This window comes from Coregonus lavaretus (genome assembly GCF_964263955.1).
Source record: "Coregonus lavaretus genome assembly, chromosome: 16".
NCBI classification, from domain to species: Eukaryota; Metazoa; Chordata; class Actinopteri; order Salmoniformes; family Salmonidae; genus Coregonus; species Coregonus lavaretus.
In genome coordinates this window covers 26,961,090-26,981,297 of record NC_140003.1, presented here as the reverse complement: position 1 = coordinate 26,981,297, position 20,208 = coordinate 26,961,090, and the positions used below count along the sequence as shown (strand labels likewise).

General features: G+C 45.6%; 1 protein-coding gene across 1 annotated transcript in view; it reads right to left on the bottom strand.

Annotated features, from left to right (window-relative positions):
* erbb4b (erb-b2 receptor tyrosine kinase 4b) overlaps positions 1 to 20,208 on the bottom strand; it is a 423,779-nt gene that overhangs the window by 216,364 nt on the left and 187,207 nt on the right. The window lies entirely within an intron of this gene.

Here is a 20,208-nt window from a genome sequence, read left to right as displayed (position 1 = left end):
CAGCCTCCGCTTGCCAGGTTGGTACTTTGAGTACTAGACATTGTTTAGCTCCTTGTCTGCATGAGTAAAATAATACTGTAGGGGTTGCTGCTTGAGTACACACAGCGTAGCTAGGACATAGCGTACAATCAAAAACCACTGAATCAAACTGAGGAATGTGTAAAGACACAACAACAATACAACACAATACGTTTGGAGAGCTGCTGATTCTAGTGCTTAGATAAAAGTGTATCCAGATCCACCAACATTAAGAACTAGATCCAGATCCACCAACATTAAGAACTAGAGAACATTGTGTTTTCCTGCCAAGTAGTTGAAAGTTGAAAGAAAGCAGAGGATCATCAGTAGTGACAGATGAGCAAGTCAGCTGTCCCTCTAGCTCTCTCTCTCTCTCTCTCTCTCTCTCTCTCTCTCTCTCTCTCTCTCTCTCTCTCTCTCTCTCTCTCTCTCTCTCTCTCTCTCTCTCTCTCTCTCTTCTCTCTCTCTCTCTCTCTCTCTCTCTCTCAATTCAATTTAAGGGCTTTATTAGCATGGGAAATGTATGTTAACATTGCCAAAGCAAGTGAAGTAGATAGTAAACAAAAGTGAAATAAACAATAAATATTAACAGTAAACATTACACTCAGAAGTTCCAAAAGAATAAAGACATTTCAAATGTCATATTATGTATATATACAGTGTTGTAACAATGTGCAAATATGTTAAAGTACAAATGGGGAAATAAATAAACATAAATATTGGTTTCCACCTCATTTTGTGGGCAGTGTGCGCATAGCCTGTCTTCTCTTGAGGGCCAGGTCTGCCTACGGCGGCCTCTCTTAATAGCAAGGCTATGCTCACTGAGTCTGTACATAGTCAAAGCTTTCCTTAAGTTTGGGTCAGTCACAGTGGTCAGGTATTCTGCCACTGTGTACTCTCTGTTTAGGGCCAAATAGCATTCTAGTTTGCTAAGTTTTTTTGTTTGTTCTTTCCAATGTGTCAAGTAATTCTCTTTTTGTTTTATCATGATTTGGTTGGGTCTAATTGTGTTGTTGTTGTGGTTGTCCTGGGGCTCTGTGGGGTCTGTTTGTGTTTGTGAACAGAGCCCAAGGACCAGCTTACTTAGGGGACTCTTCTCCAAGTTCATCTCTCTGTAGGTGATGGCTATGTTATGGAAGGTTTGGGAATCGCTTCCTTTTAAGTGGTTATATAATTTAACTGCTATTTTCTGGATTTTGATAATTAGCGGGTATTGGCCTAATTCTGCTCTGCATGCATTATTTGGTGTTTTTCGTTGTACACTGAGGATATTTTTGCAGAATTCTGCATGCAGAGTCTCAATTTGGTGTTTGTCCCATTTTGTGAATTATTGGTTGGTGAGCGGACCCCAGACCTCACAACCATAAAGGGCAATGGGTTCTATAACCGATTCAAGTATTTTTAGCCAGATCCTAATTGGTATGTCAACTTTTATGTTCCTTTTGATGGCATAGAAGGCTCTTCTTGCCTTGTCTCTCAGATCGTTCACAGCTTTGTGGAAGTTACCTGTGGCGCTGATGTTTAGGCCGAGGTATGTATAGTTTTTTGTGTGCTCTAGGGCAACGGTGTCTAGATGGAATTTGTATTTGTGGTCCTGGCAACTGGACCTTTTTTGGAACACCATTATTTTTGTCTTAGTGAGATTTACTGTTAGGGCCCAGGTCTGACAGAATCTGTGCAGAAGATCTAGGTGGTGCTGTAGGAACTCCTTGGTTGGTGACAGAAGCACCAGATCATCAGCAAACAGTAGACATTTGACTTCAGATTCTAGTAGGGTGAGGCCGGGTGCTGCAGACTGTTCTAGTGCCCTCGCCAATTCGTTGATATATATGTTGAAGAGGGTGGGGCTTAAACTGCATCCCTGTCTCACCCCACGGCCCTGTGGAAAGAAATGTGTGTGTTTTTTTGCCAATTATAACCGCACACTTGTTGTTTGTGTACATGGATTTTATAATGTTGTATGTTTTTCCCCCAACCCCACTTTCCATCAATTTGTATAGCAGACCCTCCCTCCCTCCCTCCCTCCCTCCCTCCCTCCCTCTTCCTCTCTGTCTCTCTCCTTCTCTCTTTCTCTTTATCTCTCTCTGTATCTATCTTTCTCTCCTTATGATGCTGTGTATCAGAGCCTCTATTCCCTCTAAGTCTAATTAGCTAGACTTTGTAACCTCTCTGTCGTCCATTCGGCTTTCATATATATTTATCCAGCAACACCATTTGATCTCTTGTTTGAGGAGCCACATTGAGAGTGGAATTAAAACTACTATATGCAGATAATTTTTGCTTGCCAATTTTTTTGGGAAAACTGAAAACTAAAAGACAGTAGAAAGGCAAAGTAAAGCAGATGCTCTGAATGGCAGCAGAGTGCAAAACGCTTGGCATGACATTACTGGAATCAGCTGGTATGTCTCCAAGAGGAGCTGGGCTCTAGCCTGTGAATTCCATCCTAGAGATACTATTGTATAGTGTAGTACATAGTCAAGGGCAAAGTAGATCTGTCAATGACACAATATTATAAGATTGCCCACAGAGTTTCCAATCCAATCATGAATTCAGCTTCAAAAGAGGAAGACAGTTACAGTAATGCTCCAAAAATAGGTATAAAACTAATCAGAAGGAGTTCCCCTCTCGCTTTCACTTACCTGCAGGGTGGTAGAGCACGAAGAGGGCCGGCTGGTAGTCCACTGATCCCATTACTGAACCTGTCTACCCATGTCCCAGGTCAACTGGATGGGGCCAGACACAACAATGACCAGAGAGAAGGGCAGGTGAAGGGAGGCAGAAGGAGGTCCCTGAAGGTACAGTTCCTCACTGATGGAGGTGAGAGATTTACACCTAGAGGAAAGATGGACTGCTACTGTCTACATGTAGGCTTGGCTCTAAGGGCCAAGTGAGACAACTCTAGAGCTGGGATAGAATTTCTGTTTTGTTTCTGTTAATGGACTGTGTGTATATACCATCCTGGGTAGTTCTCAGATAAAGCAGCCTCCAAGACTAGCCCAGCCTTTTATTTTGGGGGAAACAGGCTGGTCTATGTGATATGAATCCATCATTACACAGCCGATAATATTGCCACCGAGGAGAGGGGAACAAACGTTATGGCTTCACAGAATGAACTGTTTATAGTGATAAAGCCCCAGACAATGTCCCCTGCCTGCTATCAAAGTCCCCTTAGTTCTCACTGCTACCCAGTACCCTGCACTATGTTGACACAACACTACCAACTAGGTTCATAGAACATGGAACTCTGACTGACAGTCTAAAAAATAACTCTGGGGTTTACATAACTGTTTCCAATGTTTCACTGTTCCATTCCATTGTCTTTATTCAACAGTTAGTTTCTTGGTGAATCGATCCCAGTAATACATATGTTTCTATCATACTGGGCTAGTATGTGTTGTATTTTTAGGTAGCAGAAGATGAGGTCAAAGAGTTGGCAAAGAAACCAACCTCTAGCCCCTCACATCGACTAGCTGAACATTCATATTTTGACCGTTCTGCTCTCACAGAGATAAAAGTGCATTCTCTCTTATGAGTCATACCTAAATCCACTACATCAAATAAGGAATAAAGAAGAAACACAGGTAAAGAATAAATAGCCTACAAAAGTAATGATTTATTCATTTACTTTTGTACGCTGAAGGATTTCACATATTTGAAAGGGTTGTGTCATCACAATCCAATCGGATGCATCTTGACGTTCTCACACATAGCCCAGCTACATCAGTTGTAGATTCCTATCTCCTCTACTGCTACAAAGCCCTGTCAAGCCTTAGGGTCTTATCTCTTAAAGGTGCTGCATGGTCAATCCGCCATCTGCACTGGCCGTGCAGCATTTACGGTGATACGGCCTCTGCAGAAGTCAGGGCATTCAAGCGCTTCGCGGAGCAGTACAGAGCTGTTGTGAAGGGAGATGTCAAGGAAGTGAGTTTGTGTTTAAATAGGACCTCCCGCCCCCACCTACCGTCAACCAATGATGTCAGTGCGGAGCTATACGGAGCCCTCCGCATTGTTACAACACTTGGGAGGCGCACAGCGATGCGGTACGGAGCTCAATGTGGCCTCTGCGTACCTCCGGAGGCTCCGCAATTGCGTCACACCCTCCACACAGAGTCTCCGACCACATTTTCGGATCAAGCATAAATTGGCTCTTACACAGCACTCTCCTCTCCTTTCCACTCCTCCTCTCCTCTCCTCTCCTCTCCTCTCCTCTCCTCTCCTCTCCTCTCCTCTCCTCTCCTCTCCTCTCCTCTCCTCTCCTCTCCTCTCCTCTCCTCTCCTCTCCTCTCCTCTCCTCTCCTCTCCTCTCCTCTCCTCTCCTCTCCTCTCCTCTCCTCTCCTCTCCTCTCCTCCTCTCATCTCCTCTCCTCCTCTCTCCTCTCCTCATCTCCTTTCCTTTCCTCTCTCCTCTCCTCCTCTCCTCTTTGTGTTTAAAGGGTCTAGCTGATGCTTTTCTTCCTCTGCATGAGACTGTTGCCTCTTAAATGGCACCATTTTCCCTATAGTGCACTACTTTGGGCCCTGGTCAAAAGTAGTGCACTACAAAGGGAATAGAGTGATATTTGGGATGCATCCTCTGTCTCCCGTGGCATCTCCATGTCTCTCCTCTCGTCTGAACAATCTGACCAAGTCATCACATCAAGGGGAAGAGATAGACATGACTGCTGGGTAGTGCTAGTGTTGCAGTGGAACAGAGGCTGTGGGGTCTTGACGTGACGTGCTCTCAAAGATTAGTCCCTAAAAAATGCGTGTTTAAGGTTATGAAATATTGTGTGAATCTCAAATATAAAATATATTTTGATTTGTTTAACACTTTTTTGGTTACTACATGATTCCATATGTGTTATTTCATAGTTTTGATGTCTTCACTATTATTCTACAATGTAGAAAATAGTAAAAATAAAGAAAAACCCTGGAATAAGTAGGTGTGTCCAAACCATTGACTGGTACTGTATATAATTATTGTGCAATTTATATCTATAGGCTACATTGAGGTATGTCTATCATTATTTTAGGCTATCTGGCATTAGTGCGTAAGCATAAGCTTTAGGGCCTAACTGTACGCGCACCAAATAACCTACACACCAATCACTAAATGCTTTTGGGAATGGGCAGAAAAGGTTAGTGACGATCCACGGAGGCAAAAAGGACAATGAGTTTAATTCAATAAGAGAAAAGCAGTGAAATGGAGAGATGAAAATAAAGAGGGAGGGCCAGAAAAGTAATGTTTGGAAAATATTTGGTGAAGTGGTAAAAGAGGATGATAGCAGTGCCGGCTATGTTATGTGTGATGATTGTGAGGCACTATACAAATTCGACAGTCACAAGACAGGACTTCAAATAGGCCTATGGCACGTCAAGGAACTACATGGCAAAAAGTATGTGGACACCCCTTCAAATTAGTGGATTCGGCAATTTCAGCCACACCCATTGCTGACAGATGTATAAAATTGAGCCCATAACCATGCAATCTGTAAAGACAAACATTGGCAGTAAAATGGCCCATACTGAAGAGCTCAGTGACTTCCAACGTGGCACCATCATAGGATGTCACATTTCCAACAAGTCAGTTCGTCAAATTTCTGCCCTGCTAGAGCTGCCCCGGTCAACTGTAAGTGTTGTTATTGTGAAGTGGAAACGTCTAAGAGCAACAATGACTCAGCCGCGAAGTGGTAGGCCACACAAGCTCACAGAACGGGACCACGAGTGCTGAAGTGCATAGCGCGTAAAATCTTCTGTCCTCGGTTGCAACACTCACTACAGAGTACCAAATTGCATCTGGAAGCAACGTCAGCACAAGAACTGTTCATCAGGAGCTTCATGAAATGGGTTTCCATGGCCGAGCAGCCACACATAAGCCTAAGATCACCATGCGCAATGCCAAGGGTCGGCTGGATTGGTGTAAAGCTCACCGCCATTGGACTCTGGAGCAGTGGAAATGTGTTCTCTGGAGTGATGAATCACACTTCACCATCTGGCAGTCCGACAGACAAATCTGGATTTGGTGGATGCCAGGAGAACGCTACCTGCCCGAATGCATAGTGCAAACTGTAAAGTTTGGTGGAGGAATAATGGTCTGGGGCTGTTTTTCATGGTTCGGGCTAAGCCCCTTATTTCCAGTGAAGGGAAATCTTAATGCTACAGCATACAATGACATTCTAGACGATTCTGTGCTTCCAACTTTGTGGCAACAGTTTGGGGAAGGCCCTTTCCTGTTTCAGCCTGACAATGCCCACGTGCACAAAGCGAGGTCCATACAGAAATGGTTTGTCGAGATCGGTGTGGAAGAACTTGACTGGCCTGCAGAGAGCCTTTGGGTTGTATTGAAACACCGACTGCGAGCATCAGTTTCCGCAACAATGTTCCGACATCTAGTGGAAAGCCTTCCCAGAAGAGTGGAGGCTGTTATAGCAGCAAAGGGGGGACCAACTCCATAGTAATACCCATGATTTTGGAATAAGATGTTCGACGAGCATGTGGCCACATACTTTTGGCCATGTAGTGTATAACCTCTCACATAGCCTTAATATTAACTCCTGCAGAATTAAGCATTTCTTGCAGTAAAATATTACACCAAATGTAGAATACATTTTGACTCGTGAATAAGAGTGGAGAAATATGATTTATTTCTTTCAGCATCTTGAGAGAATGTGAATGTGCAGTTAGATACCGTCTTATGATAAGCTGTAGACCACACTATTTACCAAGAGAGTTTTCATCTGTATTTTTCATAGCTGTCTATTTACCACCACAAACCAATGCTGGCATTAAGATTGCACTGAATGAGCTGTATAAGGCCATAAGTCAACAGGAAAACGCTCATCCAGAGGCAGCGCTCCTAGTGGCCGGGGACTTTAATGCAGGGAAACTTAAATCCGTTCTACCTAATTTCTACCAGCATGTTAAATGTGCAACCAGAGGAAAAAAAAACTCTAGACCACCTTTACTCCACACACAGAGACGCATACAAAGCTCTCCCTCGCCTTCCATTTGGCAAATCTGACCATAACTCTATCCTCCTGATTCCTGCTTATAAGCAAAAACTAAAGCAGGAAGCACCAGTGACTCGGTTAATAAAAAAGTGGTCAGATGACGCAGATGCTAAACTACAGGACTGTTTTGCTAGCACAGACTGGAACATGTTCTGGGATTCTTCAGATAGCATTGAGGAGTACACCACATCAGTCACTGGCTTCACCAATAAGTCCATCGATGATGTCGTCCCCACAGTGACCGTACGTACATACCCCAACCAGCAGCCATGGATTACAGGAAACATCCGCACTGAGCTAAAGGGTAGAGCTGCCGCTTTCAAGGAGTGGGACTCTAACCCGGACGCTTATAAGAAATCCCGGTATGCCCTCCGACGAACCATCAAACATGCAAAGAGTCAATACAGGACTAAGATTGAATCGTACTACACTGGCTCTGATGCTCGTTGGATGTGGCAGGGCTTGAAAACTATTACAAACTACAAAGGGAAGCACAGCCGCGAGCTGCCAGTGACACAAGACTTCCAGACGAGCTAAACCACATCTATGCTTGCTTCGAGGCAAGCAACACTGAAGCATGCATGAGAGCACCAGCTGTTCCGGATGACTATGTGATCACGCTCTCCGTAGCCGATGTGAGTAAGAATTTTAAGCAGGTCAACATTCACAAGGCCGCAGGGCCAGACAGATTATCAGGACGTGTACTCCGAGCATGTGCTGACCAACTGGCAAGTGTCTTCACTGACATTTTCAACATGTCCCTGACTGAGTCTGTAATACCAACATGTTTCAAGCAGACCACCATAGTCCCCATGCCCAATGACTCTAAGATAACCTGCCTAAATGACTACCGACCCGAAGCACTGACGTCTGTAGCCATGAAGTGCTTTGAAAGGCTGGTCATGGCTCACATCAACACCATTATCCCAGAAACCCTAGACCCACTCCAATTTGCATACCGCCCCAACAGATCCACAGATGATGCAATCTCTATTGCACTCCACACTGCCCTTTCCCACCTGGACAAGAGGAACACCTACGTGAGAATGCTATTCATTGACTACAGCATTCAGCATTCAACACCATAGTGCCCTCAAAGCTCATCACTAAGCTAAGGATCCTGGGACTAAACACCTCCCTCTGCAACTGGATCCTGGACTTCCTGACGGGCCGCCCCAGGTGGTAAGGGTAGGTAACAACACATCTGCCACACTGATCCTCAACACGGGGGCACCTCAGGGGAGCATGCTCAGTCCCCTCCTGTACTCCCTGTTCACCCATGACTGCATGGCCAGGCACGACTCCAACACCATCATTAAAACAACAGTGGTAGGCCTGATCACCGACAATGATGAGCCAGCCTATAGGGAGGAGGTCAGAGACCTGGCCGTGTGGTGCCAGGATAACAACCTCTCCCTCAACGTGACCAAGACAAAGGAGATGATTGTGGACTACAGGAAAAAAAAGAGGACTGAGCACGCCCCCATTCTTATCGACGGGGCTGTAGTGGAACAGGTTGAGAGCTTCAAGTTCCTTGGTGTCTACATCACCAATGAACTATCATGGTCCAAACACACCAAGACAGTCGTGAAGAGGGCACGACAAAGCCTATTCCCCCTCAGGAGACTGAAAAGATTTGGCATGGGTCCTCAGATCCTCAAAAAATTCTACAGCTGCACCATCGAGAGCATCCTGACTGGTTGCATCACCGCCTGGTATGGCAACTGCTTGGCCTCCGACCGCAAGGCACTACAGTGGGTAGTGCGTACGGCCCAGTACATCACTGGGGCCAAGCTTCATACCATCCAGGACCTCTATACCAGGCGGTGTCAGAGGAAGGCCCTCAAAATTGTCAAAGACTCCAGCCACCCTAGTCATAGACTGTTCTCTCTGCTACCGCACGGCAAGCGGTACCGGAGTGCCAAGTCTAGGTCCAAAATACTTCTCAACAGCTTCTACCCCCAAGCCATAAGACTCCTGAACAGCTAATCATGGCTATCCGGACTATTTGCACTGCCCCCCCACCCCATGTTTTTACGCTGTTGCTACTCTGTTAATTATTTATGCATAGTCACTTTAACTCTACCCACATGTACATATTACTTCAACTACCTCAACTAGCCGGTGCCCCCGCACATTGACTCTGCACCGGTACCCCCCTGTATATATAGCCTCCCTACTGTTATTTTATTTTACTTCTGCTCTATTTTTCTCAACACTTTTTTGTTGTTTTAATCTACTTTTTTATTAAAAATAAATGCACTGTTGGTTAAGGGCTGTAAGTAAGCATTTCACTGTAATGTCTGCACCTGTTGTATTCGGCGCATGTGGCCAATACAATTTGATTTGATTTGATTTGATTTGTAGAGGCGCTACAGTATCTTTATCAGCATCATAAAAGCTGATAGTATTTAAACTACATAAAATATGCATCCAAGCCGAACTGAAATCTTATCAGAAACATGTTGGGTCGTTTCCCAGCTTTCTATTTCCTTACAACCGATCAAACTGATGGCATTTGGACATTTTGCACAGAAAATCTTTCCAGTTTTTTTTTGTTATTGCATTTTCTCCCTGCTCCCTAAATGTCTTTGCTCCGCAAATGAGGCAGAGATGACAGAGAACTTTACCTTTGTCAAAAATATTGAAGCATTCATTCTATCAATGTATGACATTATTCTGGTGACCAAGGGTTTATTTAGTCTTCTAGGGCAACTTATAATGACAGAAGATAAGAATGTATCTAATTATAGACAAGTTGACTAACAAATAGCCTATCAAAATGTCGGAAATTATAAGGAGAAACATATGTAAATGCAGGATTGTTTCATGGGCCTTTTTTTCCTGGGAAAACATACAATGTTGGTTGCGTAAGCCCAGTTATCATATTGCCTCTCCATGGTGCTTCCTCTTTATCATAAAGCCTGTATTGTGTAAGGAGAATAACTAATCTTCTTCCCATAACCCCTACAGTATTTTCAAGGATCAGGGCAATGGACCATCTGCCTTCTATTCAATATACACTTCTATTCCTCCATAAACTTCTACCTTATATTGTGTCCCATTGAATAGACAAAAAGCAACAGCATTCTCTTTAAATAATCAATCAATAATCAAATAATCTGTGAGCCAAACCCAAAACTTGGCATGATGTTAAAATACATGACTAATACTAATACAGTAGCCCCTTTCACAAGTCAACTGTATGAGCCAAACCCAAACATAGATATACTGGGCATTCACACTACTGTTAAAACTATCTGGTGTATGTGACAAAAGTATTCACACCCCTTGACTTTTCCACATTTTGTTGTGTTACAGCCTCAATTTAAAATTGATTAAATTGAGATTTTGGCCTATACACAGTGCCCCATAATGTCAAAGTGGAATTATGTTTTTAGTCATTTTTACAAATTAATAAAAAATGAAAAGCTGAAAGGTCTTGAGTCAATAAGCATTCAACCCCTTTGTTATGGCAAGCCTAAATACGTTCGAGAGTAAAAATGTGCTTAACAAGTCACATAATAAGTTGCATGGACTCACTCTGTGAGTAATAATAGTGTTTAACATGATTTTTGAATGACTACCGTATGCCTCGCAAAGAAGGGCACCTATTGGTAGATGAGTAAAATAAATAAAAATATCATTTGACCATGGTGAAGTTATTAATTACACTTTGGATGGTGTATCAATACACCCAGTCACTATAAAGATACAGGCGTCCTTCCTAACTCAGTTGCCGGAAAGGAAGGAAACCACTCAGATATTTCACCATGATTCCAACTGACTTTAAAACAGTTACAGAGTTGACTGGCTGTGATAGGAAAAAACTGAGGATGGATCAACAACATTGTAGTTACTCCACAATACTAACCTAAAGGACAGAGTTAAAAGAAAGAAGGCTGTACAGAATAAAAATATTCCAAAACATGCATCCTGTTTGCAATAAGTAAAACTGTGGCAAATACATTTACTTTATGTCCTGAATCCAAAGTGTTATGTTTGGGGCAAATCCAACACAACACATCACTGAGTATCACTCTTCATATTTTCAAGCATAGTGGTGGCTGCATCATGTTATGTGTATGCTTGTCAAGGGAGTAAAAAAAAAAAAAAAAAAAAAAACGGAATAGAGCTAAGCACAGGAAAAATCCTAGAGGAAAACCTGGTTCTGTCTGCTTTCCAACAGACACTGTGAGTCAAATTCACCTTTCAGCAGGACAATAACCTAAATCACAAGGCCACATATACACTGGAGTTGCTTACCAAGATGACATTGAATGTTCCTGAGTGGCCTAGTTACAGTTTTGACTTAAATCAGGTTTAAAATCTATGGCAAGACTTGAAAATAACTGTCTAGAAATGATCAACAACCAACTTGACAGAGCCTGAAGAATTTTAAAAAGAATAATGTGCAAATATTGTACAATCCAGATGTGCAAAGCTCTTAGAGACTTACCCAGAAGGACTCACAGCTGTAACCGCTGCCAAAGGTGATTCAGGGGTGTGAATAGTTAAAAAACATGTTTTCACTTTGGCATTATGGGGTATTGTGTGTAGATGGGTGAGAAAAAATTATATTTAATAAATTTTAAATTCAGGCTGTAACACAACAAAATGTGGAATAAGTCAAGCGGTATCAATACTTCCTGAAGGCACTGTATATACTGTATATATAACACTACAGACGACAGTTAACTCCTTCCCCATGCCAACTAGGCCGTGAGAGAGAGGGTATCATCTCGCCAGGGATTCTCCCATGATGCCTCTACCCATGAGGCTACCCATGATGCCTCTGACCCAGGCTTGACCTAGGATCCTCTCTGATACCATCAGGTCAGCATCATCTCAGGCCTAGTCTACTGAACACATGACTCACAACACTCTCTGACTGAGTCTCAAATGGCACCCTACTCCCTACAGTGCACTTCTTTTGACCAGGGCCCATAAGCGTATAAGTAGTGCACTACGTAGGGAATAGGGTGCCATTTGTGCCGAATCCTGACACAGCGCCAGTGAACCCACTCCACACAGACGCGTCTTGAGAGCAATGTTAGAGGAGACATTGAGGAATCTCTTCATCTCTCAAGGCGTTGTGCTTTTCTGTAAACTGTTGTATGGTGTTTAGACTGCTGTAGATGAAGGACATTCAATAATGGCATCTGTGGCTCTTTGTAAATACCACTGTACATCGCACCTGGAATAACTATGCTTTGTGGAAAGTAACAATTTTTCCGGGGGAAAAAAGAAAGGTGTCATAATTAGGGTTGAATATTTTCCTGGTATTTTACAAATGTTCCATCCCGAGAATAAATCACTTTTCTCCCGGGTAACCCGGTATTTCCCGCCAAAACCGGAAGTGTCATTCAAAAGCATTATAAAGTATATAATGTATATAATGCCCATGTCTGGATTTGATTAGAGCTTTGATCGAAAATTCAAGCCTGATGCTACCTCAGCCTGCTGAGCCATACATTAAATACATTTTATGAGCCCTATATTAAAGACATTTAATGAGCCTAAACCCAAAAAAGCCCAAATGATTGTGACGTTATCCAATACATATATGATATAGGCAACTGCACATTACGCACGACAGAAAAACCTAAACGTCCATAGATGGTAAATAGGTAAATAAATTAAACTAGCTCCAGTAGGCTAATCTTATTACTGTACTGTATTATATGGACTGGAATTACACACATCGTTCAAACCATGATAAAGCAGGGAGCGACCATGCAATTCTGGTGCAGCACATGCAGTCTACAAAGTTACAAGTATAGGCTAGCGAATTGTATTTTAAAAAATATAATAGGACCTATTTGTATAACTAGTAGGCTGACGCATATACAGTGGGGAAAAAAAGTATTTAGTCAGCCACCAATTGTGCAAGTTCTCCCACTGTCACGCCCTGACTCTGGGGACTCGTATATGTTGAGTCAGGGTGTGTATGTTCTATGTTGAGTATTTCTATGTTGGTGTTCTATTATGTGTAGATCTATGTTTGGCCGGTGTGGTTCCCAATCAGTGGCAGCTGTATCTCGTTGTCTCTGATTGGGGACCATACTTAGGCAGCCTATTGGCACTAGTGGGTTGTGGGATCTTGTTCCATGTTAGGTATGTTGTTTGTGTACCTTGGACTTCACGTTTCGTTTCTTGTTTTGTCGTTGTGTTTAATAGTCAAATAAACATGTATGCAGATCACGCTGCGCCTTGGTCTGACCCGTTCATGAACGATCGTGACAGAAGATCCCACCAAACGAGGACCAAGCAGCGTGTCCAGGAGCAGACAGCCTGGACCTGGGAGGAGATCCTGGATGGTAAGGGATCCTGGACTTGGGAGGAGATTCAGGCCGGGATGGATCGCCGTCCTTGGGAGGAGACAGTGGAGGCGCGGTATAGAGAGGAGCAGCGGCAACGCAGAAGGCGCCGGCCGAGGAAGAAGCCCGAGAGACTTCCCCAAGAAAAACATTTGGGGGGGCTAAAAGGGTGGTTGGCGGAGCCTAGTGTTAGAGCAGAGCCAACTCCCCGTACTCACGCGAGGAGGCGTGTGACTGGGCAGGCTCCGTGTTATGCGGAGCTACGTACTGTGTCGCCTGTGCGCCGGCACAGTCCTGTACGTCCTGTGCTAGCACCACGCATGTGCCGTGCTAAGATGGGCATCCAGCCAGGACGGGGTGTGCCGGCTCAACGCTCCTGGTCTCCAGTACGCCTCCTCGGTCCAGCATATCCTGCGCCGGTTCTACGTACTGTATCGCCAGTACGTGTGCACAGCCCAGTGCGTCCTGTGCCAGTGCCCCGCACGTGTAGTGCGAAAGTGGGTAGCCAGCCAGGATGGGTTGTGCCAGCTCTCCGCCCCAGACCTCCAGTCCGCCTTCGCAGTCCGGTTCGGCCCGTTCCTGCTCCTCGCACCAAGCCAGTGGTGCGCGTCGCCATTCCGGTCCGGCCTGTTCCTGCCCCTCGCACCAAGCCAGTGGTGCGCGTAGCCAGCCCGGCCCGGACTGTTCCTGCCCCTCGCACCAAGCCAGTGGTGCATGTTCCTAGTCCGGTTCGGCCCGTGCCTGCTCCTCGCACCAGACCAGTGGTGAGTGTGTCCAGTCCGGCACTGCCTGTGACCGTTACACCGGTGCCTGGTCCGGCACCAGTCAGCAGCTCCAGTCCGGAGCCAGAGCAGTCCGCTCCACCAGTGCCTGATCCAGCTCCGGTAAGCTGCTCCAGTCCGGAGCCAGAGCAGTCCGCTCCACCGGTGCCTGATCCAGCTCCGGTCAGCTGCTCCACTCCGGAGCCAGAGCAGTCCACTCCACCGGGGTCTAGTCCAGCTCCGGTCAGCGGCTCCACTCCGGAGCCAGAGCAGTCCGCTCCACCGGTGCCTGATCCAGCTCCGGTCAGCGGCTCCACTCCGGAGCCAGAGCAGTTCGCTCCACCGGGGTCCAGTCCAGATCCGGTCAGCGGCTCCACTCCGGAGCCAGAGCAGTCCACTCCACCGGTGCCCAGTCCAGCTCCGGTCAGCGGCTCCAGTCCGGAGCCTGAGAAGTCCGCTCCACCGGTGCCCAGTCCAGCTCCGGTCAGCGGCTCCAGTCCAGACCCAGACGTCAGCCCCTCTCCAGGTTTGGGGTCTCCCACACCAGGGTCCAGACAGGGCTTGGAGTATAGTGGGAGGAAGGAGAGGGGAAGCAGCGCGTCGAGGTCCAGACCAGACCAGGGGCGCAACAGGGAGGCGGAGAATAGGTGGTGGTCACGCCCGGAGCCGGATCCGCCTCCGAGGCGGAATGCCCACCCGGCCCCTACCCTGTTAAGTAAAGGTTGTGCGGTCGGAGTCCGCACCTTTGGGGGGGGTACTCTCATGCCCTGACTCTGGGGACTCGTATATGTTGAGTCAGGGTGTGTATGTTCTATGTTGTGTATTTCTATGTTGGTGTTCTATTATGTGTAGATCTATGTTTGGCCGGTGTGGTTCCCAATCAGTGGCAGCTGTATCTCATTGTCTCTGATTGGGGACCATACTTAGACAGCCTATTGGCACTAGTGGGTTGTGGAATCTTGTTCCGTGTTAGGTATGTTGTTTGTGTACCTTGGACATTAAGGTTTGTTTCTTGTTTTGTCATTGTGTTTAATAGTCAAATAAACATGTATGCAGATCACGCTGCGCCTTGGTCTGACCCGTTCATGAACGATCGTGACACCCACTTAAAAAGATGAGAGAGGCCTGTAATTTTCATCGTAGGTACACGTCAACTATGACAGACAAATTGAGGAAAAAAAATCCAGAAAATCACATTGTAGGATTTTTAATGAATTTATTTGCAAATTATGGTGGAAAATAAGTATTTGGTCACCTACAAACAAGCAAGATTTCTGGCTCTCACAGACCTGTAACTTCTTCTTTAAGAGGCTCCTCTGTCCTCCACTCGTTACCTGTATTAATGGCACCTGTTTGAACTTGTTATCAGTATAAAAGACACCTGTCCACAACCTCAAACAGTCACACTCCAAACTCCACTATGGCCAAGACCAAAGAGCTGTCAAAAGACACCAGAAACAAAATTGTAGACCTGCACCAGGCTGGGAAGACTGAATCTGCAATAGGTAAGCAGCTTGGTTTGAAGAAATCAACTGTGGGAGCAATTATTAGGAAATGGAAGACATACAAGACCACTGATAATCTCCCTCGATCTGGGGCTACACGCAAGATCTCACCCCGTGGGGTCAAAATGATCACAAGAACGGTGAGCAAAAATCCCAGAACCACACGGGGGGACCTAGTGAATGACCTGCAGAGAGCTGGGACCAAAGTAACAAAGTCTACCATCAGTAACACACTACGCCGCCAGGGACTCAAATCCTGCAGTGGCAGACGTGTCCCCCTGCTTAAGCCAGTACATGTCCAGGCCCGTCTGAAGTTTGCTAGAGTGCATTTGGATGATCCAGAAGTGGATTGGGAGAATGTCATATGGTCAGATCAAACCAAAATATAACTTTTTGGTAAAAACTCAACTCGTCGTGTTTGGAGGACAAAGAATGCTGAGTTGCATCCAAAGAACACCATACCTACTGTGAAGCATGGGGGTGGAAACATCATGCTTTGGGGCTGTTTTTCTGCAAAGGGACCAGGACGACTGATCCGTGTAAAGGAAAGAATGAATGGGGCCATGTATCGTGAGATTTTGAGTGAAAACCTCCTTCCATCAGCAAGGGCATTGAAGATGAAACGTGGCTGGGTCTTTCAGCATGACAATGATCCCAAACACACCGCCCGGGAAACGAAGGAGTGGCTTCGTAAGAAGCATTTCAAGGTCCTGGAGTGGCCTAGCCAGTCTCCAGATCTCAACCCCATAGAAAATCTTTGGAGGGAGTTGAAAGTCCGTGTTGCCCAGCGACAGCCCCAAAACATCACTGCTCTAGAGCAGATCTGCATGGAGGAATGGGCCAAAATACCAGCAACAGTGTGTGAAAACCTTGTGAAGACTTACAGAAAACGTTTGACCTGTGTCAATGCCAACAAAGGGTATATAACAAAGTATTGAGAAACTTTTGTTATTGACCAAATACTTATTTTCCACCATAATTTGCAAATAAATTCATAAAAAATCCTACAATGTGATTTTCTAGAATTTTTTTTCTCATTTTGTCTGTCATAGTTGACGTGTACCTATGATGACAATTACAGGCCTCTCTCATCTTTTTAAGTGGGAGAACTTGCACAATCGGTGGCTGACTAAATACTTTTTTTCCCCACTGTATACCTTTCATAATATTTCCCCTAATGTTATTAGCCTACCTCCTCTTTCTCTCTCTCTCTATTGTTGCTGCATTCTTTCCTCGCTTTCAACAGTTAAATGAAATACGTTTTGTTGTCCTTATCTTCATCATTGTAATGACATCCTTGAATAATATAAGACTAGAATTAGATGCAGAAGGCTTTCACTTCTCTTCACGAAGATTGAATCGTTATAATTCGGAGTAAATATCGCTTGTTCACTTGCCCATTCACTCTTCTTTCAAACTACCCGTGAGTTCTATTGGCTGCTGTATTGGTATAAGAAAATAAAATAGAAAAGAATGTCCAGCAAGCTATTCCAGTCTAGCTTTTCCTGCATGGGACTCCAAGAGCTAAGGAGCGTTTTTTAAGGAGAGAGGCCAGCGGAACACAGGTGCGTGCATATTGCGCAAGAGACAGAGACTACAAGTTAGAAGCGTATTATCTTAGATGACGCCGGAGAAGATGGCTGCCGTTTTACAGCCCTCTAACCAATTGTACTATTATGTGTGTTTTTTCGCGTTATTTGTCATTTATTCTGTACATAATGTTTCTGCCATCGTCTCTTATAACCAAAAAGAGCTTCTGGATATCAGGACAGCGATTACTCACCTCATACTGGACAAAGATTTTTTCTTCAACGAGTCGGACGCGAAGGATATCCTACAGACACCCGACAAAGCCCAAATCCCCGTCATTTGCCGGAGAAAGAGACAGAGATATCGTGGACGTAGGTCGGGGTGCCTTGTAAGGATCCGACGGCGAGCGAGTAAACTGCCTCTTCCATCAATCCTATTAGCCAATGTTCAATCATTTGAAAATAAATTAGATGACCTACGATTGCGGTTATCCTACCAACGGGACATTAAAAACTGTAATATCTTATGTTTCACCGAGTCGTGGCAGAACAACGACATGGACAACATACAGCTGACGGGATATACGCTACATTGGCAGGATATAACTGCTGACTCCGGTAAGACAAGGGGTGGCGGTCTGTGTATATTTGTAAAGAACAGCTGGTGCACAAGGAAGTCTCGAGGTTTTGCTCGCCTGAGGTAGAGTATCTTATGATAAGCTGTAGACCACACTATTTACCAAGAGAGTTTTCATCTATATTTTTCATAGCTGTCTATTTACCACAGGTGCGTGCATATTGCGCAAGAGACAGAGACTACAAGTTAGAAGCATATTAGATGTACATACCCCAACCAGAAGCCATGGATTACAGGCAACATCCGCACTGAGCTAAAGGGTAGAGCTGCCGCTTTCAAGGAGCGGGACTCTAACCCGGACACTTATAAGAAATCCCGCTATGCCCTCCGACGAACCATCAAACAGGCAAAGAGACTAAGATTGAATCGTACTACACAGGCTCTGACGCTCGTCAGATGTGACAGGGCTTCAAAACTATTACAGACTACAAAGGGAAGCACAGCCACGAGCTGCCCAGTGACACAAGCCTACCAGACGAGCTAAACCACATCTATGCTCGCTTCGAGGCAAGCAACACTGAAGCATGCATGAGAGCACCAGCTGTTCCGGATGACTATGTGATCACGCTCTCCGTAACCGATGTGAGTAAGACTTTTAAGCAGGTCAACATTCACAAGGCTGCAGGGCCAGACAGATTATCAGGACGTGTACTCCGAGCATGTGCTGACCAACTGGCAAGTGTCTTCACTGACATTTTCAACATGTCCCTGACTGAGTCTGTAATACCAAAATGTTTCAAGCAGACCACCATAGTCCCCGTGCCCAAGGACTCTAAGATTACCTGCCTAAATGACTACCGACCCGTAGCACTGACGTCTGTAGCCATGAAGTGCTTTGAATGGCTGGTCATGGCTCACATCAACACCATTATCCCAGAAAACTCCCGGGGAAGGACTGCCCGTTCCATGATCTTGCCATCACGGTTGACAACTCCGTTGTGTCCTCCTCCCAGAGTGCAAAGAGCCTTGGCGTGACCCTGGACAACACCCTGTCGTTCTCCGCTAACATCAAGGTGGTGACCCGATCAAGTACGTTCATGCTCTACAACATTCGCAGAGTACGACCCTGCCTTACACAGGAAGCGGCACAGGTCCTAATCCAGGCACTTGTCATCTCCTGTCTGGATTACTGCAACTCGCTGTTGGCTGGGCTCCCTGCCTGTGCCATTAAACCCCTACAACTCATCCAGAACGCCCCAGTCCGTCTGGTGTTCAACCTTCCCAAGTTCTCACACGTAACCCCGCTCCTCCGCACACTCCACTGGCTTTCAGTTGAAGCTTGCATCTGCTACAAGACCATGGTGCTTGCATACGGAGCTGTGAGGGGAACAGTCCCTACACCCAAACAAGGGCATTGCGTTCATCCACCTCTGGCCTGCTGGCCCCCCTACCTCTGCGGAAGCACAGTTCCCGCTCAATCCAGTCAAAACTGTTCGCTGCTCTGGCACCCCAATGGTGGAACAAGCTTTCTCACGACGCCAGGACAGCGGAGTCACTCACCACCTTCTAGAGACACTTGAAACCCCACCTCTTTAAGGAATACCTGGGATAGGATAAAGTAATCCTTATATCCCCCCTTACCCCACCCCAAAGAGGAAAAAAATAAAAATTAAAACATATTGTAAAGTGGTTGTCCCACTGACTATCATAAGGTGAATGCACCTATTTCTAAGTCGCTCTGGATAAGAGTGTCTGCTAAATGACGGAAATGTAAATGTAAATGTAAACCCTAGACCCACTCCAATTTGCATACCGCCCCAACAGATCCACAGATGATGCAATCTCTATTGCACTCCACACTGCCCTTTCCCACCTGGACAAGAGGAACACCTACGTGAGAATGCTATTCATTGACTACAGCTCAGCATTCAACACCATAGTGCCCTCAAAGCTCATCACTAAGCTAAGGATCCTGGGACTAAACACCTCCCTCTGCAACTGGATCGTGGACTTCCTGACGGGCCGCCCCCAGGTGGTAAGGGTAGGTAACAACACATCTGCCACGCTGATCCTCAACACGGGGGCCCCACGGGGTGCGTGTTCAGTCCCTTCCTGTACTCCCTGTTCACCCATGACTGCATGGCCAGGCATGACTCCAACACCATCATTAAGTTTGCCGACGACACAACAGTGGTAGGCCTGATCACCGACAACGATGAGACAGCCTATAGGGAGGAGGTCAGAGACCTGGCCGTGTGGTGCCAGGATAACAACCTCTCCCTCAACATGACCAAGACAAAGGAGATGATTGTGGACTACAGGAAAAAAAAGAGGACTGAGCACGCCCCCATTCTCATCGACAGGGCTGTAGTGGAACAGGTTGAGAGCTTCAAGTTCCTTGGTGTCTACATCACCAACAAACTATCATGGTCCAAACACACCAAGACAGTCGTGAAGAGGGCACGACAAAGCCTATTCCCCCTCAGGAGACTGAAAAGATTTGGCATGG